The sequence below is a fragment of the Anolis carolinensis genome, chromosome 4 (genome assembly GCF_035594765.1).
Source record: "Anolis carolinensis isolate JA03-04 chromosome 4, rAnoCar3.1.pri, whole genome shotgun sequence".
Lineage (NCBI taxonomy): Eukaryota > Metazoa > Chordata > Lepidosauria > Squamata > Dactyloidae > Anolis > Anolis carolinensis.
This window is the reverse complement of record NC_085844.1, coordinates 172,612,904-172,630,391: the sequence shown is the minus strand read 5'-3', so window position 1 is coordinate 172,630,391 and position 17,488 is coordinate 172,612,904. Positions and strand designations below refer to the sequence as shown.

Sequence of the window (17,488 nt, the reverse complement as noted above, 5' to 3'; positions counted from 1 at the left end):
CCAGAAGAGAGATTGGGAGAAGTTACTTTTTTGGACTGCAGCATACAGAATACTAGATGTAAAATACTGGACGGTCTGGATGTTGTAGTCCAAAAACATAACTTTTTATAAGTTCTGCACCAGAGAATTGCTAAGTAAAAATAGTCATAAGTTTAACGGGAAGAATTGACATTTGTCAACATAGAACCCAGAGGAAGGAACTGGGAAACTTGAGTAATGTTTGTCCCAGAAAATTCTGAAATTCACAGGGTCATCTTAAGACACCAGGTATCTTTAAGACATATGTGCACACACACACACACACACATATATATATGGGTATATCTCAATTTAAAGGGTTTCCTGTTTACATTTGGTGGCAGAGGTAGGTACAACTAATACAGAAATAATAGGGACAGATTCCTAGCCCCCACAAAAAGAGCAGTTCTTTCAGCAATATTAAAATGTAATTTTTTAATTTTATTTTAAGAAACAGCTTCCATTTTGCTTATGATTTCCATTTTGTTGGCTGGACTTATAAACTGATGCCTTTTTAACAGCTGGTGATGCAGGTTTATTTGTTCTCCCTTCTTTTCTCTTTTTTATATTCATACATGCACAGTAGGGGATTCTGGAGGCTGCTGCTGTTTACCTTGCCTCTTGTAGGCAGGCATACACTGCTCCAGTAGGATCGGTAGAGTAGAATTCCAGTATTTTCCAAATCAAGTTTTACTACATTGTTTTATGCAATCATGTTGCTGGAACATATTCTAATTTGTAAGCTGACATAAGTTCCACACTGTGAGAAATGCAGGGTATAAATAAAGGAGGTGGTGATGGTGATGATGATATGTTTGGCCTTGTTAGATCTGAGAACATGTCATTCAGCATTCACCTTTCATTTTTCTTTTCTTTCTTTCACAAGTCCTTATGTAATGTGGAGGCTTGACTTGCTCTCTTTCCTAAATGCTGTATTACAGGGTTGACTGTTGTCAAAGCAGGTCAGTCCGGTCACCTTAACCGTGGAGGATGTAATACCTGTCTTTCAGATCATTAATCATTTGCACTTAACTGGTACTTAGCTGGAGACAGTGTGGTCAATTTAAAAACACTGGCTTTTTGAACCTGTTCATCTTTATGCTGCAGTGACAGCTACTGTAGATCATGGTGGAGTAATGCCATTAAACAGATGCCATCCCACTGGAGTTTGGAACAATCATATTTCAGTCATGTAGGTTTGTTTGAGTATAGCTGCTTCTGTAAGATGTCCATGTACAATCTCTTCCCTCAAGTGACTCTGCCATTCCCCTTTCTCACCCACATTTCTCCTACACTTGCTCTGCATTTCCATGCTCTCTGTCTCTGTGAAATTTTGTGAAATTGCATGGACTCAAGCCAAGCTTTGAAACAAGACAATCATAGAATCACACAATCTGACTACAAGGGCCATCCAGTCCAACCCCTTACCATGCAAGACTATACAATCAAATGAGACTGGTCTAACAAAACTCCGTAACCTACATAGCATATTTTTCTTTACCTCCATCCTTCCCCCCCCCCTTTCCTTTATGTTATGAAACTGAAAATGAAATAGAAAACTTGTAAAGTTTAAAAAATGAGACTCAATTATAGCAACGTTTCTTAAACTTTTACCCACTTGCAACCTCTTTCCATCTGATAATTTTTTCATAAACCCAGATATATAAGTATATAAAATAGGTATAGAAACCAAATATTTACTGATAATAAATCAGCCACATTTGTGAGGCTTGCTAAACAGGCTAATTTTCCTTTTTGTGGAATACAACTGAAGCATTTTCCTTCACAGTCCACTGTAAACACTGCACATTGTTACTAACAGATTTATGTAAATGAACAGCATTCAGAAACTTTTTGTTGCCAAATATTTCATTACCTCCACATTGAACTAAGGGGACCCCACTTGGGTGAGACCCACAGTGTAAGAAGTGGTGGTTTAACTTCACAAGTAACAGTACCATCACAGTGAGCCATATAATCAACAAGGGTTGCATCCAGGCATATGAAACTGAAATATAGCTTGAAAAGCATGCAATAAGAAACCCGGGCATTTCCTTCTGAGATACAAAGGAAGTATTGGTTGTGGCAAGTCCTGGAAATCTCAGCCTTTCACTTAGCAGATCACCTGATTTCCCCCTGATACTATGCAGAATGAGCTTATTGGAAGTACATCTTAAAGCTACAAAGGTCAAGAACTTGTGGCCTGCAGACATAGAACTGAACATTTTTGAGAGCATCATAAAAGCCTAAATTATTAATGGGCTATTACTTTAGTGCTATTTTGCTGATCTTGTAAAGTAATTTTTAAAAAATTGAAATGGGATATTAACTCAGGCTTTTCCAGACAGTATCTGTTTACATGCCAAAATAAGCCTGGCAGCCATTTATATATCTGTGGAAGAAGGTCTCCAATTGTATGATTCTGTGATATGCAAAAATGGTAGATCAGACGCATGGGTTGGAATAGGCTGCATAATTACATGTTATACAGGTCGGAAATTATGGTTAAGATGATCTGGAATCAAGATAGGTTTAAGGAGAACCTAGGGACTCCATAATATGGACTTAAGTTCTGTTTTTTAAATGATGCTCCAAAACAGAGATTAGACTCAAGGAAAGGATGCCCTCCTTGGCATTTGCTTCACATTGCTTCATTGTAAGGCCATCCACAGTAAGACCAATCTTGGCATACTCTGACCTTGGTATCATTTCCCTGCAGGAGAGAAATTAAGTCAAGGTCCAGAAAGATTACGGAATGCTTAAAAAGTAATAACAGAATTTGGCATCCTGTCTGAACTGACATGTCATGCTGTTGCAGCAGCTGTCCAAGCAATAGGATTCTTGACAACCAGGAAGGAAGAGGAGCACTTAGCCAAAAACAGAAAAGGAAGTAAATCTCTGTGAGCTCAGAAAACACATAGTAGTTTGCAGCCTGGGGAAGTGCTACCAGAGTTGCTATTCTTAACTTTTTGACTCTAATGGTCAATGCCATGGGAAGCCAGGATTTACCAAGTCAGACCACTGACCCAGTTAACTCATTATTGTGGGGCTCCAAGAGGGTGTCAGGTTTCAGAACCTACCCATTTCTTTTATTTTTCTTACGATCTGGGCTCTGCAACCAAAGGCATCTATTTAGAATGAAATAATTCCAAAATGAAGAATTTGTTTGGAATACCAGAAATGATTGAATACACATACAAATCTCTCCATACAAATGGCCATTCCAGGCTCACTTCCTTTCAGCATTTTAATTTAGGGGCTGGATTCATTTTACTGCTGTTGGACTAAGCAGTGTGCCCAAATGGAGGCAATATCTTTGCCAATAGACAGCTAACCATCCGGAAATCTGCCAGCATATCTAATTCTCTAATTTTTGAACGATGTGGACTGTCCAGATTAAACCTGGGACCCCTTTTTATACTACTATTTTAACAAAATGAGTAATATTTATCTCTGTATATGTTGCAGTGCAAAAGATCTACTGCTAGCAATATTACCTAGGGTTGAGGGCACTTACAATCCAGCAGAATCTAGTGAGCCATTCATATACCGAGTTTACTTTGTTCGTAGTGTAAGGCCTAAATACCCCAAAGGTACCAAGTCCTGCCTGATCATGGAAACTAATCAGGCATGGAAACTAAGCAGAGGTAATATCCTGGTTGGCATCTGGATGGAAGACCCCCCAACAAATGCCAGGTTGCTGTAAGCTGTATTTAAGAGGAAAGACCTGGCAAAATCACCTTTGAGTGTTGTTGTTTATTCATTCAGTCGCTTCTGACTCTTTGTGACCTCATGGACTAGCCCATGCCAGAGCTTCCTGTCGGCCCTCACCACCCCCAGCTCCTTCAGGGTCAAGCCAGCTACTTCAAGGATACCATCCATCCATCTTGCCCTTGATCTGCCCCTCTTCCTTTTTCTTTTAATTTTCCCCAGCATCATTCTCTTCTCCAAGCTTTCCTGTCTTCTCATAATGTGACCAAAGTACTTCATCTTTGCCTCTAATATCCTTCCCTCCAGTGAGCACTCTGGCATTATTTCCTGGAGCATGGATTGGTTTTGATCACCTTTGAAAATCCTATGAAATTCATAGGGTTGCTCTAAGTGGTTCTTAAAGTGTGCTCTGTGACGCATTTGGGGCTCCATGCACTTCCTGCCTCCTCCTCCTCAAAGCTTTCTTTCCTTTTTCCTGCTTTTCCCCTCCTCCCCCTCCCTTGCCACCAAAAGCTGTTTTTCCTCACCTTCCTTGCCACCCATATCTTTTCCTTCTTACCTTCCTTGCTTTCAAAACCCTGTTTCCTTCCCACCACTCATGTGGTGCTTTGATTGTGCATTTCCTGCATGGCAGAAGGGATTTCTACTACTACTACTACTACTGCTTATTATTATTATTATTATTATTATTATTATTATTATTATTATTATTATTATTATTATTATTATTATTATTATTATTACAAAGGCTGGATGGCTATCTGTTGGGTATGCTTTGATTGTGATTCCCCTGCATGTCAGAAGGGGGATGGTCTGGATGTTCTAAAATTGTTCTTCATTTTAAACATTGTATTGTTCTTTCTTTCTTTCCTTTTTTTGCACTACAAACAAGATATGTTCAGGGTGCATAGGGATTTGTTCATGTTTTTTTCCATTAGTTCACACAAGCACTCCATCCAGGAAGAGTGCACTCTATGTGGAAAACCATTACTTAATGGCATTTGAAATAAAGCGAAGTATAAACATTTGTGAGTTTATCAGTCGGTTTGTTTGTTGTTTCTTTGTGAAACCTATGAGCACATATTATCTAGCTGACTTGATTACACCTTCTGTGCCTTAAATTTATGCAAGGACACATAAAGGTGCATGCATTCTCAGGGTGCATAGTTAAGATTACTTAACGTTGATTATAGTTATCTCTTAAAGCCATTGAGTGCTTGTCCTATTCTCTGTGGCAAAAATATGACGAAATTATCAAATTGTCCCTCTACCATTTGAACATATTGCTATAGGTGAAGTGGGTACTTTTACGAAGCAATTTATTAATATTACAAACTCTACATTTTTTGTGATGTAATCAACCTATAATAATATAATAATAATCTTATTCTTATAACCCACCACCATCTCCTAGAAGGGACTCGGGGCAGCTTACATGGGGACCAAGCCCAGCATAAAACAAGGAATACAAAGTTACATAATTAAAATATATAACAAATAAATAATATAATTAAAACAATTAAAAACCCAAAAGTAAAAACATCATAAAAACATCAAAGCAGTGCTGGAAAAGTGGGTATGTTCAGATATGAGGGAAGGGCAAGGCTTTTGCAAAATGCAGAGTAATAGGGCAGGGACTGAAAATAAAGTTCTGGAAAAAACATTAAATTAGAGCTGGGCATGATCATGAGCTAAACTGTTATTCAAAGGCCCATTAGAACAGACGAGTTTTTAAGTCTTTATGGAAAGTGGACAGGGTGGGGGCTAATCTAATCTCCCTCATCCCCATCAACCGTGCTTGTGACAGAGGTGGGAGTGAGAGAAGGGCCTCCCTGGCAGATCTTAGAGCTTGTGCTGGTTCGTATAGAGAGATATGGTCACGAAGATAAGCAGAATCCAAACCGTTTAGGGCTTGATAGGTAATAACCTGCACTTTGAATTGGGACCGGAAACTTATTGGCAGCCAGTGGAGTTGCTTCAGTAGAGGTGTCGTACGCTCCCTGTAACTAGCTCCAGTTAACAGCCTGGCTGCCGACCTTTGAGCCAGTTGCAGTTTCCGGGCCATCTTCAAAGACAGCCCATGTAGAGTGCGTTGCAGTAATCCAATCTAGATGTAACCAAGGCATGGACCACTGTGGCCAAGTCAGACCTCTCAAGGTACGGTCACAGCTGGTGCACAAGTTTTAACTGTGCAAAGGTCCTTGCGGCCACTGCTGACACCTGAGTATCAAGCATCGATGCTGAATCCAGGAGGGCTCCCAGACTGCGGACCTGTGTCTTCAGGGGGAGTGTAACCCCATTGAGCACAGGTAGCCACCCTATACCCCGATCGGCCCCACGACTGACCAGAAAGACCTCTGTCCTATCTGGATTAAGCTTCAGCTTGTTAGCCCTCATTCAGTCCTTCACAGCAGCCAGGCACTGGTCCAGGATCTGGGGGGCTTCCTTGGAATTTGGTGGAAATCAGTAATAGAGTTGAGCGTCATCTGCATAGAGATGGCACCGAACTCCAGAACTGCGGATGGCCTCGCCCAGCAGTTTATGTAGATCTTAAAGAGCATGGGAGATAGAATGGAACATTGTGGGACACCACAGGTCAAGGACTAAGGGTCCAAGCAGGTTTCTCCAGCTTCACCAACTGGGTACAATTCTCCAGGAAGGAGTGGGGCCACTGCAGAGCAGTGCACCAAGAACCATTCCGGGGAGCCATCCCAGTAGGATAACATGGTTGAATGTATCAAAAGCCACTGAGATTTCCAAAAGAACCAACAAGGACTGAAAAAAAAATCTACCCTAATACTCTAAAAATGTCCTTTAAAAGCAACTAAAAAACATTACTCTCATTATACTACAGAGGGAAAAGTTTTACAGTCACTCATTCATCATATTGCTTTTGGCATGTAACTTTGCTGCAACTAACTGTGTTACTTGAATTTATTTTCTTACTGTGTTTTTAAATGTGTAATTCTCTAGTAACAATATTAATGATAAATACACAAGCTAGGGGAAACTGCAGCAATTTCTTCAACCGAAAGTGACTTTTTGCTGTATAATCCCTTTGAATCTTCACTAGCTTAACAGTGGAAGTAAGCAAGAAATGAGAGGCTGACACCATACAGGAGATGACTGTATGTTCTGTAGAAGATGTATCATCAGCCTATCCACATCTGTGCCCAAACTAGGTAGACATCGTGTTGTCGAAGGCTTTCATGACCAGAATCACTGGGTTGCTGCGAGTTTTCCAGGCTGTATCGCCCTGTTCCAGAAGCATTCTCTCCTGACGTTTCACCCACATCTATGGCAGCCATCCTCAGAGGTTGTGACGTCGACATCATTGCCTGGTGGAAGGAAAGAAGTACACATGAACGTTATATCAAACATAACAGGAACGAATGGGGAAAATGGAACATGGAATTGCTGGATTGTGACGCAACTTTTGTGACATTTAGTTCAGTCCTTTTCAATCTTTTTCAACTCTGTGATTCTAAATATCTTTCCTGATGATGGCCTAAATATCTTAAGACACCAGATACTTTCTTATCTTGGAAGCTAAGAAGGGTGATAACTAGTTGGTTCTCTAATGAGGGACTGCCAAGTTATATTGGGTGCTATAGGCTATATTTCAGGGGACAGTAACAGCAAATTAACTCTGAGTATTCCTTGCCTATGAAATTCATAGGATTGCCAGACATCAACAGGCAACTTGAAGACACACACACCTTTTCCTAGTTAACTTTATCTGTTTTAGATACTGGAGAGTGTAGTAGTTTTCTTTATATTATTATTGGTCAAATTAATGCCTAAAGTCATATTCTGTACATGTACTTCAAACATTTTAATGTTAATGGGGGAGATTAAAATTAATTGTATGTGACATCCACAGATGCAGGCATCATTTACAAGATAACACTGCTTCTTGGTTTTTAACTGGCCTTAACTAGCTGAGCCACAGAGAAGAGTAAATATGTATGTGTAGAAACAGATAATAATAGGGTTCATCTTTGCTCCAGTTTGAGGTATGTTTTTGTTTTCCCTTTACTGGATTCTTTATATTAAGTACTGGGGTGGGGGGGAGTCTGAACAGCAAAATGTTCAGTGGTAATGTTTTGGGTATGAATGTTTACAATTCATTGTTAGGTGCTTAACGTAGGTATCTAGGTCAAAAAAGTAATAAGGCCAGTTTAATTGTAGAATCAATACTCAACATTTGGAAAAGTTACTTTTTTGGATGACAACTTCTAGAATTCCCCAATGAGTTCCTGTCCTGAGTTTCTGGTAATTGTAATCCAACATAATAAGCAGCAACACCAACCGTACGTAACATAGTGATACATACTGAAAATAGTTGACTCTAAATATCAGATCACACTATTCATCTAGTCCAGTGGTTCTCAACCTGTGGGTTTCCAGGTGTTTTGACCTACAATTCACAGAAATCCCAGTCAGTTTACCAGCTGTCAGGATTTCTGGGAGTTGAAGGCCAAAACATCTGGGGACCCACAGGTTGAGAACCACTGATCTAACTCAACGTGGTTTATTTTATAACAGAAGACAGTTCTTGGAGGTCTCAGACATAGAATTTCTTGTCATCTGCTGCTACATTTTAACTAAAGATGTCAAGAACTGAGCTTGGTCCTTTGGATTAGAAAAGTTATGTTCTCTCTCACTATGTTGCAGTCCTTCCCATCCTACATTGAAATGGATGGTTAACACAAGGGTCATACCTCTCTATAAAAACTGCTCTTCTGAAGGGTACATTTCTGCCCAGCATTTCTGTAAGCCAGTAGGTGCCAGTAGGTTGTGCAGACTCAGTAGCAAAGCACAGTCAATGAATGCTCAGAGACAGGGTTAGATGCTTCTAGGGTGTGTGACTCCATCAGGAGACTTGGAGATAACCAATAGACCATTATGTTATCAAATGGGAATGGAATATCTGTACACACACCAACTATATAACCGATTGTAACTGAAAACCCGGGGCGCCCAAGACTGAAGGAGTGATTCTGCTTGGGGGCCAGCTGAAAATAGAAAAAACCCTATTCTTCTTGACTTCAAAAGACTCAGCGTTATCCTTGAACCACTCTGTTACACTTCTTTTAGGGATATTTTCCCTAGAAGGAATGAATACACTAGCAAAACACAGCAACAAAGATTCCCAGCCTCTCCTCCTCTGTGTAGTGTTCAGGTGGTGGAAATACAATTCCAGTTTCTGTCTTTTTTTCTGCTTTATTTGTTTGTTAGTTCCTAAACTGGATTTTTTTTTCATGAAAAGCAATGATGTCACAGGCCTTCTCCAAGCTGGCTCTGTGACAACTTCCTACACAGGAAACTCAGCTAATTTAGAATTAAGGCAATAAGCCAAATAAGAGCAAATCAGATGAACTCATGTGAAACAAGGTTGTATGTGTTGGTGCCTTGGAATATTTTGAACTGCTTGAAAGCTCTCCTCCTGTGCTAAAAATGAACATCCATGCACGTCCAACAAAGCATTAACTAATTGTTTGTCTTTGAATCGCACTGTTTCAATTCCTGTATGAACTTATGAATTATCTGTCCTGACACATAATAACTCATTCATTTAGAGCAGGGGTCCCCAAACTAAGGCCCGGGGGCCGGATGCGGCCCACCGAAGCCATTTATCCGGCCCCCACGGCACAAGGGCTGAGGGGGGTTGGGCTAAATGACCCAAGGATTCTCTTCTTCTCTTACAACCATTATTATTATTATTATTATTATTATTATTATTATTATTATTATTAATAACATTAAGGCCGGGTGGCCATCTGTCAGGGGTGCTTTGCTTGTGCTTTTGGTCCACAGAGGCAGAAGGGGGTTGGACAAAATGGCCCAAGGGGTCTCTTCCAACCCTCTTTATTATTATTATTATTATTATTATTATTATTATTATTATTATTATTATTATTATTATTATTTAACATTGATGCTGGGTGGCCATCTGTCAGGGGTGCTTTGCTTGTGCTTTCGGTGCACAAAGGCAGTAGGGGATTGGACTCAATGGCCCAAAGGGTCTCTTCCAACCTTCTTTATTATTATTATTATTATCATTATTATTATTAATATTGAGGCGGGGTGGGCATCTGTCAGGGGTGTTTTGCTTGTGCTTTCAGTGCACAAAGGCAGAAGGGGATTGGACTCAATGGCCCAAAGGGTCTCTTCCAACCCTCTTTGTTTGCTGTTGTTATTATTATTATTATTATTATTATTATTATTATTATTATTATTATATTAACATTGTGGCTGTGTGGCCATTTGTCAGGGATGCTTTGCTTATGCTTTCGGTGCACAAAGGCAGAAGGGGATTAGACTCAATGGCCCAAAGGGTCTCTTCCAACCCTATTATTATTATTATTATTATTATTATTATTATTATTATTATTGCTCGGTGGCCAACTATAGTCCGGCCCTCCAATGGTCCGAAGGATTGTGAACTGGCCCCCTGTTTAAAAAGTTTGGGGACCCCTGATTTAGAGTGTCAATATTAGAAGGAAGCAGCAGAGAAGAAATTATCCTACCGCACTCATCAGTGCTAAGTGGGGTGGACAGAATTTGGCAGTGCTCATGTATAAATACTGCAAACCATCCCTGGGAAGACAAGATTTTCAGACTGATTGCTTTTTTGTGACTGCAGTAACAAGACTTTCATGGATATCTCTGTCTACATGTTCCAACTGCACATCTTCCAAGGAACATCAGAGTGCAGTAAGAGCTAGTTGACAATGGAATATGAGTGTCTCCTTTCGGAGCATCTCCTATGGAGTCTCCTCCTCTGGATTTTTTTTAAACATGGCCATCTGTCAGGAGTGCTTTGACTGTGTTCATATATGTCAGGGGATTGGACTAAATGGCTTTTGTGATTTCTCCCAAATCTTAAGATTCGGTGATTCTATTCCATGAAATGGCACAGATGAGGAGGACCAATTTCTACAACATTGGATTAATGTTTTTTAAAAGGGTATGGTAATGGTGGAAAGGAAGCATAACAAAACATTTCCTCCCCTTGTAGTAACACATCTTCATCTCCTGCATATTCTGTCATAGAGCTGGGAAACATGTGGCTCTCCAGATGCTGTTCAGTTGCTTTTCCCAACACTTTTAGCCACCAATGCCAATGGTAACAGATACTGGCAGCTCAGGACCGTATGATCTCTACTCCTGTTCTCTCACACTGTATCAATCCCCATTCTATCAGTGTTATTCTAATTGCAAGTGGCTAATATCTTCCTTCACCAAAATATAACTGCCTGTTCTATAGACTTGAGGATGATTCAGTTTTCTCTCCCCCAATTCTCGAAACATGCAAACTGTTGTGTCATCACATCAGGCTTGACATCATCACCCCCTTTCTCCCTGCAACCCACTCGGCTCTTTCATTGTTTCTTCAGCACCTTGGCTAACAGCAGCAGCATTTCATAAATCTGTCAGTGTGTCAGGCAAACAAAAGCCCTTCTCCAGACTTCAGTGCTGCGTCAACAGAGCAGGAGCGCTTCACCTTGCCTTAACATGGTGCCACAGACAGAAGGTTAAAAAAACAATTACAAAAACCTCTAAACCCTTACCTCCAAAGACAAGGGCGTGGAAGTAAGCCTAGCCAGGCTTAACCGCATTCTGTACTCCCCAGCAATTATTGCAATAGGATTGCAACAGCCCAGGCTGGCTGAGCCACAGCACGTACATAGGAGGGATCTGTCTCCTCATCTAACTCTGAGAGAGGACATAGGATGCTCACAATCTGTTCCTATGGGATGATAACAATCTGCCTTCTTTTCATTGAAATAATTCCTCCTCTCCTCCTCTCTGTTGTGCCCACTATACTTTGTAAACTTCATTGAGTTGCCTGGAATTGAGACAGAGAATAATCTTCCAAGGTGGCATTATCACAGGCAGCCCTAAAAAGTGCTTATCATTTATTGCATTTCCTGCCTCTGCTTTGCATGATAAGGCCCAGCATTGTCTCGGAGGTACATTTTTACACTTTCCGTTCCACATGAATGATATGCTCACAAGCGTGAGTCAGATGCCTTCAATGGCTCAGTTCTATGGAAGTCTGAGCTGTGAAGGGGCATTCTTTTGAATGAATGGGGCTTACTTGCTGCACACACAAGTGTGTCTGCTACAAAAATACACTATGAGACAAAATTGCCAGAGGCCATAGGTAGGGCCAGAGCAGAGGCAAATATAAAATGATCTGCCTGGGCGACTCTCTTCACTGTTTTCTGATAAACAAAGGCTACTGCACAGTATAATACTACTATGTCAGATTTGGACATTGCTTTTGAAGCGGTGCAGATTCAACTTCTATAACTACTGAGTGCATTCTGTTTGTGTTCCACACAATCAAGGTGGCTTATTTATTTATTTAATGTATTTATATACTGCTTTTCTCACCCCAGGAGGGACTCAAAGCAGTTTACAACATAATAATGGGAAAATTCAATGCCTAACATACATATAAAACCAAATCATAAAATCTAAACAAGAAAAACATAGCTATGCATTAAAACCAGTAATAGTTGATAATGGGTGCATCTACACTATAGAATTAATGCAGACTGACACCAGTTTAACTGCTATGGCTCGTGCTATAGCAGTGGTTCTCAACCTTTCTAATGCCATGACCCTTTAATACAATTCCTCATGTTTTGGTGACCCCCAACCATAAAATTATTTTCATTGCTACTTCATAACTGTAATTTTGCTACTGTTATGAATCATAATGTAAATATCCTATATGCAGGATGTATTTTCATTCACTGGACCAAATTTGGCACAAATACCCGATATGCCCAAATTTGAACACTGGTGGAATTTTGAGGGATTGATTTTATCATTTGAGAGTTGTAGTTGCTGGGATTTATAGTTCGACTACAATCAAAGAGCATTATGAACTCCACCAATGATTGAATTGAACCAATCTTGGCACACAAAACTCCCATGACCAACAGAAAATACTGGAAGGGTTTGATAGGCATTGACCTTGAGTTTTGGAGTTGTCGTTCACCTACATCCAGAGAGCACTATGGACCCAAACAATGATGGATCTGGACCAAACTTGGAACAAATACTCAATGTGCCCAAATGTGAATACTTGTGGTGTTCGGGGAAAATAGACCTTGACATTTAGGAGTTGTAGTGTTTTCTGAAGGTCTGTGGCGACCCTTCTGACACCCCCCCCTCCCTTGTGAACCCCAGATTGAGAAATGCTGTGGTATAGAACCTCCTTCATTTTTCTTTCCACAAAAGTAACAACAAAATTTATTAGGGAAGAGGAATGACAGACTTGTGGGAAATGCCTTTTGATTGGTAGCATTTGAACTTATACCTCTTCAAGCACTTTAAGGGGCCATCTACACTGACAGTTCTAAATAATTTCAGACTGATATTGATGAAAGTGAGTTCACTGTGTAGATAGGAAATCTGTATTTGGTTGTGATCCCCAGGTTGTGTGAGTCAGCTTTCTTATGATATTGTTTCTAGCACCCACTTTTTGCTTGATATTTGAGCAGTGCTTCTTGTACGTCAGACCATGGACCAGGGTAACTCCCAGGGTAATTCCCATTTTTTTCTGTTAAAACACTGGAAAGAAGTCAACAATGGATTTTCCATTGTCACACTATAGGCACACTAGTCATTGCTCTTCACCTCAATGCTCACACTGTTTTCCCTATCTAGGTTAGATTTCCTCTATCACGCCAGGTCCAAAGTACACGGGTCATTAAGTAAGTCACTATAAACTAAATCTTCTCCACACAATTCTCTTTTTCCTGAAAATACCTCCCCTTCAGATTAGCTATAATTCCCACAGTAGCTGGAGGGTAAATGGGTTTTTCAGCTGTAATCTAAAATACTTTGAGGCAGAGTAATTTTAAGTGGACTAATGAAAACTCATACATGTGCCTATCTATCTAATTCTATTTATCTGTCACATCTGTCTGAAATTTCAAGATTTTCCTTGATAATGTTGCTATAGGAAAAGAGTGGGAATTGCATGGTTGTCCAGATATTCCTGAATTAGTTAGTCAAAGCATTTATACACCACTTCTCAGCCAGAGCATTTTGCAAATTGTTAATTTGATACCTAAAATTCCTAGTAATCCTTGCCACTAAAGACAATGACAAGAAATGCAGGTTGACAACCTTGTTTTAAGAACTTTCTTGAATAAAGTCTGTCATTCCATATTTCACAGGACACTGCTGAGCTGAGGCAAAGAGACAGGAGAACTTGATTTATCTGGTATTGTGGAAATGGTAAAAATTGTTAATGTTGTTTAAAAGGAAGATTAAACCTATGGTAAAATATCCTCACAAACTCAGTTTCCATATGCATTGAACTGACAGCCTCCTCAGATGCCACAAAGTAATTTAAGTATACCTTGGGTGTGGTGTGGAAAAAAAAATGTTCTCAAGGGGCAGCAGCCAGCTGGCCATTTAATACAGATCAAACTGCATTATATGGTCATTTAGAATCAAATGGGGCAATTTAGTTGCATTGAGCTTCATTTTATAAGGGCCCTTCCAGACAGGCCCTATATCTCAAGATCTGAGCCCAGGTTTTCTACTTTAAACTAGATTATATAAACTAGATTACACTGCCAGATAATCTGGGATAAACAGAAAACCTGGGATCAGATCCTGGGATATAGGGCCTGTCTGGAAGGGCCCTATGTTTACACTGGCCATATAATGCATTTCGACCTGCATTAAATGGTCAGTGTAAATGCGGCCTCATGCATGTAGAGTGAGGTGTCATAGGACCACAGCTAAGAAAATTACTGTTAGAGGAAAAAAAGCTCCCTAGAACCCCTTAACCAACATGGACCAAATAAAGAATTCTAGAAATTTTAACCAAAAATTAATTTTTAAAACTATGCATAAGACATAGAATGTGCAGCCTAAATATGTTGTCCAGCAGCGGAGATGCACACAGCACAGAACTAATGTAAGAAGGTGAGCATGAAAAAAACTTACTTCCAACCAGGAGGAATACTCCGTTTGTTAAAAAGACCACCAGACATATCACTTAAATATGTATTAGGTTTTCAGAATAGCACAAACATGCTTTTTTCCAGAGGTGTCACAGACAATCATATGATGTACTCCAAACTGCAGTGTGCAAAACTTGGGAGCAGGGAGAAGGGGACAAATGTTGGGGGGCCAAAGGAATTGCCTTAATAACCTTGGTTGAGAATATTCCAACAAATGGGAAAAGAACAAGTCAAAGAAAGTAAGTGTACTGTGCCTAACATCTCTGTTGTCCTAGCTGTGTTATGATACTTGTAAAAATATTTAGATCTCAATGATTATTTGTTCACTAAATAATCCAGATGGCTCAAACAAGTAGGTCAATCAACACAATGTAATTTATAGGCAGGCTGAAGTTACCTCTAAAAGTATCCCTTTCTTATTCTTTTGACTTTTTAGCAAGTAAGTAAAGGAAAAAGTTTTCCCCTGACATTAAGTCTAGTTGTGTCTGACTCTGGGGGTTGGTGGTCATCTCCATTTCTAAGCCGAAGAGCTGGTGTTGTATGTAGACACCTCCACAGTCATGTGGCTGGCATGACTGCATGGAGTGCTGTTACCTTCCCGCTGGAGCTGTACCTTTTGATCTACTCACATTTGCATGTTTTCAAACTGCTAGATGGCAGAAGCTAGGACTAACAGCGGGAGCTCACTCTGCTCCCCGAATTCTAACCATCTACCTTTCGGTCAGCAAGTTCAGTAGCTCAGCAGTTTAACATGCTGTGCCACCGTGGGCTCCTGAGCAAGTACTGCAGGACAATCCCCACTGATTGGACTATGGCATCCAGGGAAATATAGGGCTCTATCTACACTATCATATAATGCAGTGTGGAACTGCATTATATCATAAGAGAAGACTCATATATTTCAATAAATGCAGATAAATTGCATTATATGAGTCTACTCTGCATTGAACTGCAATATGTGTGTCTACACTGACCATATAATGCAGTTTCAAGATGCATTATATGGCCATGTAGATGGAGCCTATATCTACTTTAATATTATTATGTTTTATCTTTCTATTTTAACAGTGCTTCAAATAGTCAGAAGAGGCAGGTAACTATTATTATTATTTTTATTATTGGCAGTCCCCAATTTACGAACAAGAGAGGTTCTGTAGGTTTGCTCTTAAGTTGAATTTGTATGTATGTCAAAACAGATATTTTTTAAAAAATTAACACCACATACACACACAGAGAGAGAAGATTTCATCTCACTAACTGTCTCTGTGATAATTGGATTTTGAAAAACGTGGCTTGTTGTGGAAACAAGGATTGATGATAAAGCTTCAGTGGAGACATCTTTTCCCCATGATAACTCTTTCAGGAGTAGATTTCCCTTCCTAGGAGTCGATTTCTCTCATTTCCTGTTGTCTCATCCCGTTCTTAAACTATGAGCTGTTTGTAAGTTGGATGTTTGTAACTTGGGGGCTGCCTGTATGATTGTAAATACTGGACACTGCAGTAATCTTCTTTAAAATATCTACAGAATGCTTTATGATCATCCATTCTGAATGGGTCAATTAGTAACAGTATTAGTAAGAGTATATTACTTTGACATACTTTCCCCCCAGAATTTCTCCACTGCTCCTTATCCCCAGAAATCTTCTGTAGTCACCATTTATAGAAAGCTGTTTTTGAGCAAAAGCTAACCTGACTCAGCATACAGTCTTTATGTTGGTAAGTGGAGTGAGCTTTTTCCAAGAGGAACACTTTGAAGAGTCATGCTAAAGTTTAGCCTTCTGTACTGCTTCATTCTAACAAGGGAAAACGTAGCAGTTTTACTTTAAATTATGTCCTACACAGCAGTGACATTTGGTAGCTTCTTTGTCAGTACAATGGTGAAACTATTGCTTTAGAGGAGCTTTAGAAAAGCTGTCTAAGGTTGGCTTCTAAGGGAGATATGTTCTTTGCCTTATATGTCTGACCAGCCCTTTTTCTTCCACCTCTCCCATCCCTACACACCATTTATCATATATATGCACACACACACACACATACACACACACACATGCATACATACCTGAAGCTAAAATTGCATAAGTTGGTTCAAAAACTCTTCCAGATAAGTGTGAGGAAGCTTGGGAAATCTGGTTGTTTATGAGATGATGGATTCTATGTTTCTCTTCCAGGTACCCCTCTGGAAAATGGAAATGGAAGAATCAGGCAAGCCTGGCAGCGTCAGTTACTCACAGACTGGATTTTTTTTTTTACAAGGGCTGCCTGCCTCCTCCTCCTCTTGGTATGAGAGGAATCAAATGAATATTGTGTTGAAGATGTGCATAAGAACAGCAAGAGGCATTTATAAAATGTTAGTGTTAAAGAAAGTATCCTGGTGTGGCTGACATGAGGATGACAACACATTTACTGTATCTGCCTCGACTTCCTATTCAAGGTACTGTAGTATGAAACTGTTTGGATATAATACAAAAAAAGGCTGAAAGAAAAATGAAAGGCAAACACGGCTACGTAGTTTAGAGTTGTTTTGTCTGGAAAACTGTTTGCACACTATGCACAACTTTTGGTTCACATCACTAGCTAAAATCCAAGCTGTAATCCTATACCTGAGAGTAAAACCCAGTGATCTCCATAGGATTCACTCCTGAATGTACGTGTAGGGGATTTTGACATTCATTTCCAAATCAGAAACTTTTATTTTAGTACTTTTGCTGCTGTTTTATAGAAAGCGAAAAGAGTTCTGGCCTTCTTAAAATAGTTGG

General features: G+C 39.8%; 1 long non-coding RNA gene across 1 annotated transcript; it reads right to left on the bottom strand.

Moving 5' to 3' along the window:
- Positions 1-438: 438 nt before the first annotated feature.
- Positions 439-16,928, bottom strand: LOC107982795 (uncharacterized). Its single transcript, XR_001730233.2, has 2 exons — positions 16,792-16,928; positions 439-7,067 (listed from the first exon to the last, which is right to left on the bottom strand). It is a non-coding gene; the product is annotated as an uncharacterized LOC107982795 (long non-coding RNA).
- Positions 16,929-17,488: the final 560 nt, after the last annotated feature.